We start from the raw sequence: 15,652 nt of genomic DNA on the forward strand, positions 1-15,652 counted from the left end.
TAAGAGTCAAGGGAGAGAAATAAACTTCCCTTCTGCATAAGGGGAGAGGAAAATTCACATTCCAAAAGAGATTGCATACTGGATGAAGGAATTTGCGGGCATATTTTACAATCTTCAACACAACACACATGCACACACACACACGAATATAAGGGTACTCTGGGAGGCTAAGGCAGACGGATCACCTGAGGTCAGGAGTTTGAGACCAGCCTGGCCAGCATGGCGAAATCTCATCTTTACCAAAAATACAAAACTTAGCTGGACTTGGTGGTGCCTGCCTGTGGTCCCAGCTACTCTGGAGGTTGACAGGAGAACTGCTTGAACCTGGGAGGCAGAGATAAGCTGAGATCATACCATTGCACTCCAACCTGAGCAACAGAACAAGACTCTGTCTCAGAAAAAAATTAAAATAAAAATAAATAAGGTTAGGAATGATTTGGGGTTTTTCTTTTTACTTGTCTATTTTTCATAATTAAAATGTATTACTTCATTTTAATATTTAAGCATATTATTATGTCAGGACTTATCCATTTGGAAGTGACAAAAAAAATTCAAAATAGCTTAAACAGAAAGGATATTTGTGGGCTCAGGCAGAACTAGAGCCAGGGGTTCAACCAATGTCACTGGGACTGTCTTTCCTTCTCTTCATCTTTGAGCTCTGTTTTCCTGCTGAAGGCTGGCCTCTTCTTCTCCCACTGGAAAAGGACTTCCTCCATATAGCTGGAGAAAGTGCCACTTATAACCTCAAGCTTATATTGTCTGAGCCAAAGACCACCAGCAAAAGAGAACTTCTTGGTATTCCAATTATAGACAAAGATTCTTCCGGTCATATGCGCAGCTGTTTCCAGGGGCATGAGATGATCTGATTGCCCAAGCCCAGGTCACATCCCTATCACTGTAGATGGGGACAGAGTGAGAGGCTGGGGTCGACAGCCCCACGAGAACCACAGGGGGACAGGGAAGAGCAGTGAGCAGATGAAGCAATAAGTGGCCATCTATACATTTGCCTTTGTGTTAAAATAACAAGAAGATGATGAGAAAGACCAAGTTGGACCGCACTCATGGGGTGGGAAGGGATATAATTGACTATATGTAAGGTCCAGCTGTTAAATAATCAAATATAGTCACAAGCAGAATCTCTAAGATTGTATTTCTATATCAGAGGAGGTAAGCCTTCCTCCAGAGAATCCCCCAATCATACAACACTGAAGGACAGACACAGTGGACGAGGGTGTCCATTTGTTCTGCAGATGAGATGAGGACTGACGAGCAGAGATAAAAGATAGAACTGTGGCAAACATTACTGGCTTGGGACTGGTTTCTTAAGCAAGAGGGAACTTTTAGGAATGGCCTAAGGCAGTGGTCCCCAAACTTTTTAGCACCAAGGACCAGTTTTGTGGAAGACAATTTTTCCACGGATGTGGGGTGGCAAGGCGGCGTGGTTTAGTGATGAAACTGTCCCACCTCAGATCATCAGGCATTAGATAGATTCTCATAAGGAGTGCGCAGCTTAGATCCCTCGCATGCACAGTTCACAAGAGGGTTCGCACTCCTATGAGAACATAACGCTGCTGCTGATCGGACAGGAGGCGGAGCTCAGGTGGTAATTGTTCACCCGCTGCTCACCTCCTGCAATGCGGCCCAGAACCTAACAGGTCACTGACGATACCAGGACCCCTAGCCTAAGAGGCTCGCAAAAAAAAAAAAAAATGGAAAGAGTGAAAATTTAGGAAACACCAAGGGGACTCCAGAAACCAGGCTGCAAGATCCAGGCATAGGCAGGAGAGGGAAGATCTGTGCCCTTAATTTCAGCAGAGGAAGCCCTGGCTGGGAGGCAGCCCTGGGTGAGGAGGGGCATCTCCCCCTGGTGGAGATTGGGGAGCCAATAGAAAGGAAGATCTGGCCGGGCACAGTGGCTCACACCTGTAATCCCAGCACTTTGAGAGGCCTAGATGGATAGATCACCTGAGGTCAGGAGTTCAAGACCAAGCTGGCCAACATGGTGAAACTCCATCTCTACTAAAAATACAAAATTTAGCTGGGCATGGTGATGGGTGCCTAAGTAACTGGTAGTCCCAGTTACTTAGAAGGCTGAGGCAGGGAAATCGCTTGAACCCAGGAAGGGGAGGTTGCAGTCAGCCAAGATCGCACCACCATGCTCCAGCCTGGGCGACAGAGTGAGACTCCATCTCCAAAAGAAAAAAGGAAGGTCTGGAGCTGTACATCTGAAAGATAAACAATAGATATTTGCCACGTAGTCCTACAGATTCCACATGAGAAAACCTGCTAGCGACCAAGTCTGGCCAGGAGCAGAACAGGCAGCCTCACAGGGACATGAAGGCTGTCCACCTCTCAGGTGGCATGGCTGAACCTCTCAGAGCCCTTCCACCCTAAGCCTCTGGCACTATCACTCCCTCGGCTTGCCAGCCCATCCTGTCTGAATAACTTTTTTCTTCTGAGCCAGGGGAGGCCATCCTCCGAGGGCTTCCTTGACTTCCCTCTTCCTTGCTTCTGAGAAAAAGCTGATCTTCCATCTCACATGCTCTGAACCCACTCCTCCTGACTCCTTCCCAATTCACGTGCTCTGTACCCACTCCTCCCACAAAGTGCTCCCTCCCTCCACTGCCCTCTCCTTCCCATTTGTCTCTGGATGGTGCTGTTCTCTCTCTCAGCCCCCCACCGCTCCTTCCAAATACAAGCATACTCAGGAGACATCCCCTATCCACTTGACACTTTTTATGAATTCTCGTGCCGGTGTAGAAGCGAGAAAAGTCAGATATTTGCAAGCCTTCCTTGTAAATAGGGTGCAGTCGTGAGACCTACCTCTGCTCTCCAGGTACCCCATCCCCAGACTTCGATTCAGGGTCTATGATGCATAGAAACAAAGACCAGGAGGATCTCTCTTTGACTGAAATGCCAATTTAAAGACCAAACTCTTAGAGCAGCAGTGGCCACAGTGCTGAGAAAAATGTCAGCATCTAGAGCTAATGGTGTCAGGGGTGGGATACAGCATATCTAGTACCCCAAAAGAGTGGCAGTCTCTATTAGTATTCTTCCTTCCAGAGCACCAAACCTGGTGTTTCAGCCCTTCCAGAGAATCTTTTAAATATGCGTGGTTTATCCTAAAATTAATCAGAGTGGTTTTTTTTTTCTTTTTCTTTGTCTTTTTTTTTATGGGGTCTCATTCTGTCGCCTAGACTGGAGTGCAGTGGTGCAATCACCTTCTCTGGGATCCCATGATGCTCCCACCTCAGCCTGCTGAGTAGCTGGGACTAGAGGCATACACCACCATGCCCAACTAATTTTTTTTTTTTTTGTATATTTTGTAGAGATAGGGTTATGTCATGCTGAAGGCTGGTCTTGAACTCCTGGGCTTAAGCAACCCCACCTCCCAATGTTCCAGGATTACAGGCACCTGCCTCCCACTGTGCCCAGCCCAGAGTTGATTTCTACAGTGTGCAATTAAGTATTTTGTTTAATACATCGGACTGTCCTGCCTCCTTCCTCTTGACTTGGCCTCTCAGTTTCTTTGATAGCTTCCTATGCCTTCTCTTCCTTTTTTTTTTTTTTTTTTTTGAGATGAGTCTCACTCTGTCTCCCAGGCTGGAGTGCAGTGGTGCAGTCTCCACTCACTGCAACCTCTGCCTCCTGGGCTCAAGTGATTCTCTTGCCTCAACCTCCCAAGTAGCTGGGATTACAGGAGTGCAACACGACGCCCAGCTAATTTTTGTATTTTTAGCAGAGATGGGGTTTCACCATGTTGGCCAGGGTGGTCTCGAAATCCTGACCTCAAGTGATCTACCCACCTTGGCCTCCCAAAGTGCTGGGATTACAGGCATGAGCCACTGTGCCCAGTCTCTCCTCCATTTTAAACCAAGGATTCCCCATCCTTTCCTCATCTCTCTTAACATACCATCTCTGCACAGGTGACCACATGAGGGTCATTATAAATATCTCAATGTCTGGCCTCTCTGGAGGTCCAGACCACCCTTTCAACTTATTAATCATTGTCTCCTTGTGCACAGCTTGCCAACACCTTCTGCTGTGATCATATCTACATTTTTCTTGTCTCCCCCCACCTCCATCCTCCAACAGTCCCTTTTTCTATATTCCTGATTTCTATTAGCGACACTTTCTTTCTCCCAGTCACAGAATCAGAATGTCAGACCCACCTCTGAGACTGGGTGCCTTACATGCAATAACTTGCTAGGGTGAGTCTTGTCTATCAGACCATGTCTCACTTGTCTATCCCCTCCCTTATCACCTTGGCGGGGGCTGACCAGCCACAGTGTCCCAAGTGGTACACAGTCATACACACATCAAGCCCCTTCATTGCCCTGCAGAGAGGAAAGGCCAGATCCACACAAAGGGTCTGCAGGCAGGGCCCGCCTAACTGAGCTTCAGCACTCACAGTGGTTCATGCCTGTAATCCCAGCACTCTGGGAGGCTAAGGCAGATGGATCACCTGAGGTCAGGAGTTTGAGACCAGCCTGGCCAACATGGTGAAACCCCATCTCTACTAAAAATACAAAAATTTGCCGGGCGTGGTGGCAGGCACCTGTAATCCCAGCTACTCAGGAGGCTGAGGCAGGAGAATTGCTTGAACCCGGGAGGCGGAGGTTGCGGATCACACCACTGTACTCCAGCCTGGGCAATAGAGCAAGACTCCATCTCAAAAGAAAAAATTCAGTGAGACTGGCAGCAGTATGTCATATAAAACTATACAGATGCCACATAGAAAGGTGATACAGTTCGGGTACTTGTACGTTCCAAATCTCATGTTAAAATTGATCCCCGCTGCTGGAGGTGAGGTCTGGTGGGAGGTGTTTGGCTCATGGGGGCGGATCCCTCAGGCATGGTTTGGTGCCCTCCCAGCAGTAATGAGTGAGTTCTCGCTCTATTAGCTCATGTGGGAGCTGGCTGTTTAAAAGTGCTTGGCATCTCTCTTGCTCCCTCTTTTTCCGTGTGACATACCTGTTGCCTTTTCCCCTTCTGCTATGGCTGTGAGCTTCCTGCCCCCTGCCACCCCCTGCCCCCCTGCAAGAAGCAGATGCCAGCACCGTGCTTCTTATACAGCCTGCAGAACCATGAGCCAAAAAAACCTCCTTTTTTTTTTAAATAAGTTACCCAATTTCTGGAATTCCTTTATATCAACGCAAAAATGGACTAGTTCACAGAAGATAAGACATATTAAATATCTTAATTGAAATCAATATCCAAATGTGCTTAGATTCATTTTGAATTGAGGAGGGGTATAAAGAAACCATAAGAATGGATACAAATTAAAATAAAAGAGTTTTTGTTTGCATTCTTTCTGTGGTAGCTGCTATTATCTTAAGTCCTCAAATGAAGGTAAGGCAAAGAATGCTAACACAGACCCGCCACATCAACAGCTGCCCCCTGCACACTTCAGCAAGCAGTGAAGGTCACAGTTGTGCAGTTTGAGGGATGTAATCAGCACCGTTTCCCAATGCAGCATGTGAAATACTCAGCTTTGAAATGTTGTTATTGGACTGAAGAAGCGATTTCAGAAAACTTTTCACAGTGGGCATCTTTGTGTAGAATGAAGACAGGTGACAACGTCAGGATCCCTACTGTCCACGGCCTTGACATTGCTGCGTTCCAGTGAGGATTCAATTCCATGCACATTAGTGAAAACTTGCTGTATCCCTGGTTGTGCTGAGGGCAGGAAATGTAAAAGACGCAGGTCTCAACCTTTAGGCTTATTTATTTATTTGTTCATTTTTGAGACGGAGTCTTGCTGTGTCACCCAGGCTGGAGAGCAGTAGCATGATCTCGACTCACTGCAACCTCTGCCTCCCTGGTTCGAGCTATTCTCCTGCCTCAGCCTCCCAAGTGGCTGGGATTACAGGCACACGCCGACATGCTGGGCTAATTTTTGTATTTTTAATAGAGACGAGGTTTTGCCATGTTGCCCAGGTTGGTCTTGAACTCCTGACCTCAGGTGATCCACCCGCCTCAGCCTCTCGAAGTGCTGGGATTACAGACATGAGCCACCATGCCGGGCCCTTTTAGACTCATTCAAAGCTCGGCGGTTCCCAACTTTTGGGGGTCATATACTCCTTTGAGAATATGATCGAACTTATGGACTTTCTCCCCAGAAAAAATAAATGTACACACAAAACATTTGCCTGCCTGTAACCCTTCCCCATGCTGGCTTATGGATCCCAGGAAAAGAACCTAAGTCCTCTGTTCCACAGACAAACAACATATAATTAGATGACTAATAGTACCAGCATCCAATGCCTTCTCAATGTCAGGCATTTTACTCATATTAGCTCGATTAATTCTCATAGCAACTCTGTGAGAATTAGAAATAGAATCTATTATGTGCCCATTTTACAGATGATGAAATTGAGGACTAGATCTAATAAAGAACTCAGCTAAGATTACACAGCTAATAAGTAGCAGTGGTGGAATTGGAGCTCAGAGATGGTTGACTCTGGAGTTAATAGCCATTTGAGATTGGCCAAGGGATAATTGGCCAGGCACTCAAAGGCAAAAGATAGAGAAGGTGGAGACTGCGTAGTCTGCCTCAAGGCAGAACCAGACTGCCTGAGTTTGAGTCTTGGTTTTGCCACTAACTACGTGACTTTGGTCAGGTAACTTCTCTATGTTTCAGTGTCCCTAGGCATGAAACAGAGATAATAACAGTTCTCGTGAGGAGTGGATAAAATTGCAATTTATGAAGTAGTGAGAAGTGTGTCTGCATTGAATAAGCAATCAATACGTGGTAACTCTTTTTATTGTTAAGCAGGATGACCCCAGTGCTTTGGGGATGGCTCCACATAAGAAAGAATGACAAAGAACAGATGTATCCAGAAACAAAAGCAGAGAACTGGGTTAGGGTCTTCAAACTGCAGGTGAACAGTTGTCACTAGTACTATGTAATTTAGGATAGTGAGGAATGAAGAAAACTTGGGTTTCGCAGTAGAATAGTTCATGGTGAGTTTCAAGAATGAGGTTTTGCCAGCCATGGTGGCTCATGCCTGTAATCCCAGTACTTTAGGAGGCCAAGGCAGAAGGACCACTTGAGGCCAGGAGTTCAAGACCAGCCTGGGCAATGTAACAAGACCCTGTCTCTTAAAAAATAAAAAATATTACCCAGGCATGGTGGAGCATGCCTATAGTCCCAGCTACTCAGGAGGTTGAGGTGGGAGGATTGTTTGACCCCAGGATATCAAGGCTGCAGTGAGCTATGATCATACCACTTCACTCCAACCGGGGTGACAGAGCAAGACCCATCTGCTTAAAAAATGAGGTTTTGACTGGGCACAGTGGCTCATGCCTGTAATCCCAGCACTTTGGGAGGCCAAGGGTAGTGGATCACCTGAGGTCAGAAGTTCAAGACCAGCCTGGCCAACATGGTGAAACCCCATCTCTACCAAAAAATACAAAAATTATTCAATCGTGATTGATGCATGCCTGTAGTCCCAGCTTCTCGGGAGGCTGAGACACAAGAATGGCTTGAACCCAGGAGGCGGAGGTTGCAGTGAGCTGACATCATGCCACTGCACTCGAGCCTGGGTGACAAGAGTGAGACCCTGTCTCCAAATAAAGTAAATAAAAATAAAAAATAAAAAATGAGGTTTAATAAAGTGAGAGGGTAAATGTCAAATCTGGGAAGCTAAGGGATGTGTGAATAGTGAGGAAATGAATGTAGCTGGTATAAGTCTCTCATTTAAAAAGTCTAATACAGAGCCAGGCTTGTTATCATGCTGATCCCATCATTGATGGATTAAAATAAATCAGGCCAGGCGCGGTGGCTCACGCCTGTAATCCCAGCACTTCGAGAGGCCGAGGCGGGCGGATCACCTGAGGTCGGGAGTTCGAGACCAGCCTGACCAACATGGAGAAACCCTGTCTCAACTAAAAATACAAAATTAGCCAGGCATGGTGGTGCATGCCTGTAATCCCAGCTACTTGGGAGGCTGAAGCAGGAGAATCACTTCAACCTGGTAGGCAGAGGTTGTGGAGAGCCGATATCATGCCATTGCATTCCAACCTGGGCAACAAGAGTGAAACTCCATCTGAAAAAAAAAAAAAAGAAAGAAAAACTTTGTGTTTGTAAGAGAGTCATGTTGATAACTTTTTGGGGAATTATACTCCATTAGTCTACTAGAGCTGCCATAAAAAAAGTTCCATAGACTGGGTGGCTTAAACAACAGAACTTTATTTCTCACAGTTATGGCTGTGAAATCCAAGAGTAAAGTGCCGCATCATTGGTTTCTGGCAAAGGGTTTTCTTCCTGGCTTGTAGATGGCCCCTATCTCCCTGTATCCTCACATGGCTGAGAGTTCTGGGGTCTCTTCCTCTTCTTATGAGGGCATCAGCCCTATCAGATCAGGGCTTAAGTCTTATGACCCCATTCAACCTTTAACACCTCCTCACAGGCCTCATCTCCAAATATAGTCACATCGGAGGTCAGGGTTTCAACATAAGAATTTTGGATTAGCACTTCAACATATACAATTCAGTTCATTGCACATACTTTGACAGTTTTGGATATCTCATTGAGATATCCAAGCGGACTCAACTTCTAGAACCAATTAAACTTAAATGACCAAAAAAGTGCACTTCCTGGCCAGGTAAGCCCAGGAGCACCTTTTTTTTTTTTGGCTCCTGAAGTGAATCTCAAATGTAAACAGAATTTATCTTCCTTGACTCTGTTTCTCTGTGCATCTCACCACCCCGTCCCTGCTGCCACCCCATCTCATTACTTTTGTTTCTGTTTCTTGTCCTTAGACAAGTTTGTTTCCAGTTCAGATTTGCGCATGGCCAAGAATTTATTCCCCAATGGTGGCAGCAATGATTAGGAATGTGGTTTTATGATCCAACCATTTTGTGATATAGCAGGATGACGTGAACCTATTCTCTGCCATGTGAGATACGACAAAGAATTGGGTAAATAACCTTGCTCATTTGTCTGTCTTATTTATGAGTTCAAATGAATTAAGAAAATATTTCATGCACACTGGAAAGGAAAATGATTCTTTGTGATATGGACTGGCTCTACTCTAAGCTATAGATTCTAAAACTTAGATCTACAACAAAGGACTGTCTCAGAGTGTTGGTTGGAAAGGACTGTATCAGATACTTCTAACTACTGATATCTCAAGGAATGGATTTATGACTGTAGACTTGCAAACTGATGCTGCCTAGACAACTGTCAGTATTCGGGACTGAGTGGGGGATTTCAGAACTCTTATTCGTGGTTCTCAACTGGTGGTGATTTTGTGCCCCGGGAGGGCAGCATTCGGCAATGTCCAGAGACATTTTTGGTTGTCACAGAAGGGGAGGGGATTGCTACTGACATTGAGTGGGAAGACAGCAGGGATGCTACTACATACCCCACAAGACACAGGACACTGCCCACAACAAAGAATTATCTGGTTCAAAATATCAGTAGTGCTGAGCTTGAGAAACCCTGTTCTAGAGGCAGGTGCCTTTGTTTGGCTATTGCTTAGGAAATTTTAAATTCTGTAAGGATTGATGTAACTTATAAAATGCAAATGATTTTCTGTTGTTGTAGTAAAATATATGTAACATAAAACTTACCATTTTAAGAAATAAAAAAAGAAAAAAATTACCATTTTAACCATTTGTAAGTGTACAATTCAGTAACACTAAGTGCATTTATGTTGTGTGCAAATATCACCAATGTCCGCCTCCAGAATTTTTCATCATCTCAAACTAAAACTGTGCCTATTAAACGATATTTCTCTATTCTCCTCTGCCCCAAGTCCCTAGTTATCACTATTCCATTTTCTGCCTCTATGAATTTGCCTACTCTAGGGTACCTCATGTAAGTGAATCATACAGTCTGGCTTATGTCACTTAAAATAATGTCTTCTAAGGTTCAACCACAATGTAGTAATGTGTCAGCGTTTTCCTCTTTTCAAGGCTGAATAATATTGCATTGTCTGGATAGACCACACTTTGCTTATCCATTTGTCTGTCAACAGATACTTTGGTTGCCTCTGTATTTTAGCTATTGTGAATAATGCTGCTATGAACATGGATGTACAAATATCTCTTCCAGACCCTGCTTTCAATTCTTTGGTATATGCCCAGCAGTGGAATCACTGTATCATATGGTAATTCTATTTTTAATTTTTTTTGAGGAACTGCCATACTATTTTTGACAGAAACTGTACTTTTTTTTTTTTTTTGAGACAGGATCTCGTGTCCAGGCTGGAGTGCCGTGGTACAATCTCGGCTCACTGCAACTTTTCCCTCCTGGGTTCAAGTGATCCTACTACCTCAGCCTCCCAAGTAGCTGGGACCATAGACACGCACCACCATACCTGGCTAATTTTTGTATTTTTTGTAGAGATGGGGTTTCACCATGTTGCTCAGGCTGGTCTTGACATCCTGAGCTCAAGCAATCTGCCCACCTCAGCCTCTCAAATTGCTGGGATTACAGGCATGAAACACCACACTGAGCCACCATTTTTATCTCCGCCAGCAATGCACAAGGATTCCAATTTCTCCATATCCTTGTCCACTCTTAATATATTGTTTGTTTTTTTAATAATAGCCATCCTGATATGTGTGAGGTGGTATCTCATTGTCGTTTTGATTTGCATTTTCCTAATGTTAGTGATGTTCAGCATCTTTTCATGGGCTCTTGGTCATTTGTATATCTTCTTTGCAAAATGTCTATTCATGTTATTTGCCTATTTTTGAATTGAACTGTTTGTTTTTCTGTTATTGAATTTTAAGAGTTTTCTATGCATTTGAATACCAATCCCTTATCAGGTATATGATTTGCAAATATTTTCTCCCATTCTGTAGATTTCCTATTATTCTAGTGATAGCTTCTTTTGATGCACAATTTTAAAAAAAAAAATTTGTAAAGCTCAATTTGTCTATTTCTTATGTTTTTGCCTGTGCCTTCAGTATTATATCCAATAAATCACTGCCAAAGCCAATGTTATGTAGCTTTTGCCCAACTTTTTCTTCTAAGAATTTTAAAGGTTTAGGTCTTACATTTAGGTCTTTGACCCATTTTGAGTTAAATTTTGTTTATGGTGTTAGGTAAGGGTCCAGCTTCATTCTTTTATGAGTAAATATCCAATTTTCCTAGCACTATTTGTTGAAAAGACTTTACTTTTCCCATTGAATGGTCTTGGCATCCTTGTCAAAAATCATTTGACCATATGTCTGAGGGCTGATTACTGGGCTCTGTATTCCATTGGTCTAGATGTCTGGCTTTTTGTGCATACCATACTGTTTTGACTACTACAGCTTTGCAATATGTTTTGAAATTGGGAAGTGTGAGTCTTCCAACATTGTTCTTCTTTTCCAGACTGTTTTAGCTATTCGAGGTGCCTTAAAATTCCATATGTATTTTAAGATGGGTTTTTCCATTTCTGCAAAAAAAAATTGTTGGGCTTTTGATAGAGATTGTATTAAATATGTAGGTTATTTTGGGTAGTAATAGCATCTTATTAGTATTAAATCTTCCAATCCATTAACATGAGATGTCTTTCCATTTACTAGTATCTTCTTTAATTTATCTCACCAATCTTTTATAATTTTAATCTGTTTTTTTAAAAGACAGGGTCTCATTATGTTGCCCAGGCTGGTCTCAAACTCCTGGGCTCAACTGATCCTCTCACCTCAGCCCCCTGAGTAGCTGGGACTGCAGGCACACACCACCATGCCTGGCAACAATTTGTAGTTTAAATGCGCAAGATTTTGCATCCTTGATTAAATTTATTCCTAAGTATTTTATTCTTTTTGTTGCTATTGTAAATAGAATTTTAAAAAATTTCTCGTTGGATTGTTGATTGTCAGTTTATGCAAATGCAACTGATTTTTCTATGTTAATTTTGTATTCTGCAACTTTGTGGAAGTCATTTATTAGTCCTGACAGTTCGTGTGTATGTTATATGTCTTTAGGGTTTTCTATATATAAGATCATTTATCTGCAAACAGGTAATTTTACTTCTTACTTTCTAATTTGAATGGTTTTTATTTCTTTTTCTTACCTAACTGCTCTGGCTAGGACTTCCAATGCTATGTTGAGCAGAAATAGCAAAAGAAGGCAACCTTGTCTTGTATCTGATCTTGGGGGAAAGCTTTCAGTTATTCACCATTGAAGGCAATGCTAGCTGTGGGGTTTCATATATGGCCTTTATTATGTTGAGGAAGTTTATTTCCAGTCCTAGGTTTTTTCTGAGTTTTGGTCACAAACAAGTGTTGAATTTTGTCAAACGATATTTTTCTGAATCAATTAAAATGTTCGTAGGATTTGTTTCCTTCATTCTGTTATCATGGAGTATACATTGATTGATTGATTTTGGAGGGGGCGGGGCAGGGATAGGGTCTCACTTCCATCACCCAGGTGGGAATGCTGTGGCACACTATCACAGCTCACTGCAGCCTCAACCTCCCGGCTCAAGTGATGCTCCTGCCTCATTTTTTAATTTTTTTGTAGAGATGAGGTCTCACTGTGTCACCCAGGTTGGTCTTGAATTCGTGGGCTCAAGTGATCCTGCCACCTTGGCCTCCCAAAATTCTGGGATTATAGGCATGAGCCACTGCACCTGGTCAGATTTGTTTTCATAGTTGAACTATCCTTACATTCTGAGAGTAAATCTCACTTGGTCATGGGGTATAATCCTTTTACTATGCTGCTAATTTTGTTTCTCAGTGTTTTGTTGAAGCTTTTTATTTGCATCAATATTTGTAAGTAGAGATTTGTGGTTTTCTTTTGCTGTCTTTGGTTTTGGTGTTTGAGTAATGCTGGCCTCAAAGGTTACGTTAACAAGTGTTCTCTCTAACATTTCAGCAGAATGTGAGAAGGATTTGGTGTTAAATCCTCTCTAAATACTTGGTAAAATGCACCAATGAAGCAATCTTGTCCAGGGTTTTCTTTGTTGACAGGTTTTTGATTACCAATACAGTCTCCTTATTACTTATATATCTATTCATATTTTCTGTTTCTTCATGATTCACTCTTGATACATTGTGTGTTTCTATGAATTTGTGCATTTCATCTATGTGTACATAATTTGTTGGCATATAGTTGTTCCTACTACTCTCTTATAATTCTTTTCATTCCTGGAAAATCAATATGTCCCCACTTGTACTTCTCACTTTAGTAACTTGAGTCTTCTCTTTTTCATGGTCAATCTACCTAAAGATTTGTAAATTTTGTGGATCTTTTTCAAGAATCCCCTTTCATTGGCTTTCTCTGTTGTTTTTCTTTTTTATTTTATTTTTCCATAAGTTATTGGGGTACAGATAGTGTTTGGTTACACGAGTAAGTTCTTTAGTGGTGATTTGTGAGATTATGGTGCACCCATCACCTGAGCAGTATACACTGAACCATATTTGTAGTTTTCTATCCCCTTGCCCACTCCCATTTTTCCCCCCAAGTCACCAAAGTCCATTGCATCATTCTTACCCCTTTATATACTCACAGCTTAGCTCCCACATATCAGTGAGAACATATGATGTTTGGTTTTTCATTCCTGAGCTACTTAGAGTAATAGTCTCCAATCTCATCCAGGTCATTGCAAATGCTGTTAATTCATTCCTTTTTATGGCTGTGTGGTATTCAATCATATAGGTATTTGATCACAGTTTCTTTATCCACTCACTGATTGATGGGCATTTGATTTGGTTCCATGATTTTGCAACTGTGAATTGTGCTGTTATAAACATGCATGTGCAATTATCTTTTTTGAATAATGATTTCTTTTCCTCTGGGTAAATACCCAGTAGTGGGATTGCTGGATCAAATGGTAGTTCTACTTTTAGTTTCTTAGGAATCTCCACACTGTTCTCCATAGCAGCTATACTAGTTTACATTCCCACCAGCAGTGTAGAAGTGTTCCCTGTTCACTACTTCCACACCAACATCTACTGTTTTTTGATTTTTTTTTTTTTTTAATTATGACCATTCTTGCAGGAGTGAGGTGGTATCACATTGTGGTTTTGATTTCCATTTCCCTGATCATTAGTGATGTTGAGCATTTTTTCATATGTTGGTTGGCCATTTGCATATCTTCTTTTGAGAACTGTCTATTCATGTCCTTAGCCCACTTTTTGATGGAATTGTTTGTTTTTTTCTTACTGATTTGTTTGAGTTTGTTGTCGATTCTGGATATTAGTCCTTTGTCAGATGTATCAATTGTGAAGATTTTTCTCCCACTCTGTGGGCTGTCTGTTTACTCTGCCGACTGTTCCTTTTGCTGTGCAAAAGCTTTTTAGTTTAATTAGGTTCCAGCTATTTAGCTTTGTTTATATTGCATTCACTTTGGGGTTCTTGGTCATGAAATCCTTGCCTAAGCCAATGTCTAGAAGGGTTTTTCCAATGTTATATTCTATAATTTTTACAGTTTCAAGTCTTACGTTTAAGTCCTTAATCCATCTTGAGTTGATTTTTATATAAGGTGAGAGACGAGGATCCAGTTCCATTCTCCAACATGTGGCTAGCCAATTATCCCAGCACCATTTGTTGAAAGGAGTGTCCTTTCCCCATTTTGTGTTTTTGTTTGCTTTGTCGAAAATCAGTTGGCTGTAAATATTTGGGTTTATTTCTGGGTTCTCTATTCTGTTCCGTTGGTCTATGGGCCTGTGTTTGTACCAGTACCACACTGTTTTGGTGACTATGGCCTTATAGTGTACTTTGAAATCAGGTAGTGTAATGCGTCCAGATTTGTTCTTTTTGTTTAGTCTTGCTGTGGCTATGTGGGATCTTTTTTGGTTCCATACAAATTTTATAATTTTTTTTCTAATTCTGTGAAGACTGATGGTGGTATTTTGATGGGAATTGCACTGAATTTGTAGATTGCTTTTGGCAGTGTGGTCATTTTCACAATATTGATTCTACCCATCCATGAGCATGGGATGTGTTTCCATTTGTTTGTGTTGTCTATGATTTCTTTCCACAGTGTTTTGCAGTTTTCCTTGTAAAGTCTTTTGACTTCTTGGTTAGGTATATTCCTAAGTTGTTGTGTGTGTGTGTGTTTTTTTTGTTTTGTTTTGTTTTGTTTTGTTTTGCAGCTATTATAAAAGGGGTTGTGTTCTTGATTTGATTCTACACTGGGTCACTATTGGTGTATAGAAGAGCTACTGATTTGTGTACATTAGTCTTGTATCTGGAAACTTTGCTGAATTCTTTTATCAGTTCTAGGAGCTTTCTGGAGGCGTTCTTAGGGTTTTCAAGGTAAGCAATCATATTGTCAGCAAACAGGGACAGTTTGACTTCCTCTTTACCGATTTGGATGCCCTTCATTTCTTTCTCTTATCTGATTGCCCTGGCTAGGACTTCCAGTACTGTGTTGAAGAGGAGCGGTGAGAGTGGGCATCCTTGTCTTGTTCCAGTTCTCAGAGGGAATGCTTTCAACTTTTCTCCATTCAGTATCATGTTAGCTGCCGGTTTGTCATAGATGGTTTTTATTACATTAAGGTATGTCCCTTGTATGCAGATTTTGCTGACAGCTTTAATCATAAAGGGATGCTGGATTTTGTCAAATGCTTTTTCTGCATCTATTGAAATGATCATGTGATTTTTGTTTTTAATTCTGTTTATGTGGTGTATCACATGAATTGATTTGCATATGTTAAACCATCCCTGCATCCCTAGTACGAAACCCACTTGATCATGGTGGAT

Source organism: Theropithecus gelada, chromosome 1 (genome assembly GCF_003255815.1).
Source record: "Theropithecus gelada isolate Dixy chromosome 1, Tgel_1.0, whole genome shotgun sequence".
Lineage (NCBI taxonomy): Eukaryota > Metazoa > Chordata > Mammalia > Primates > Cercopithecidae > Theropithecus > Theropithecus gelada.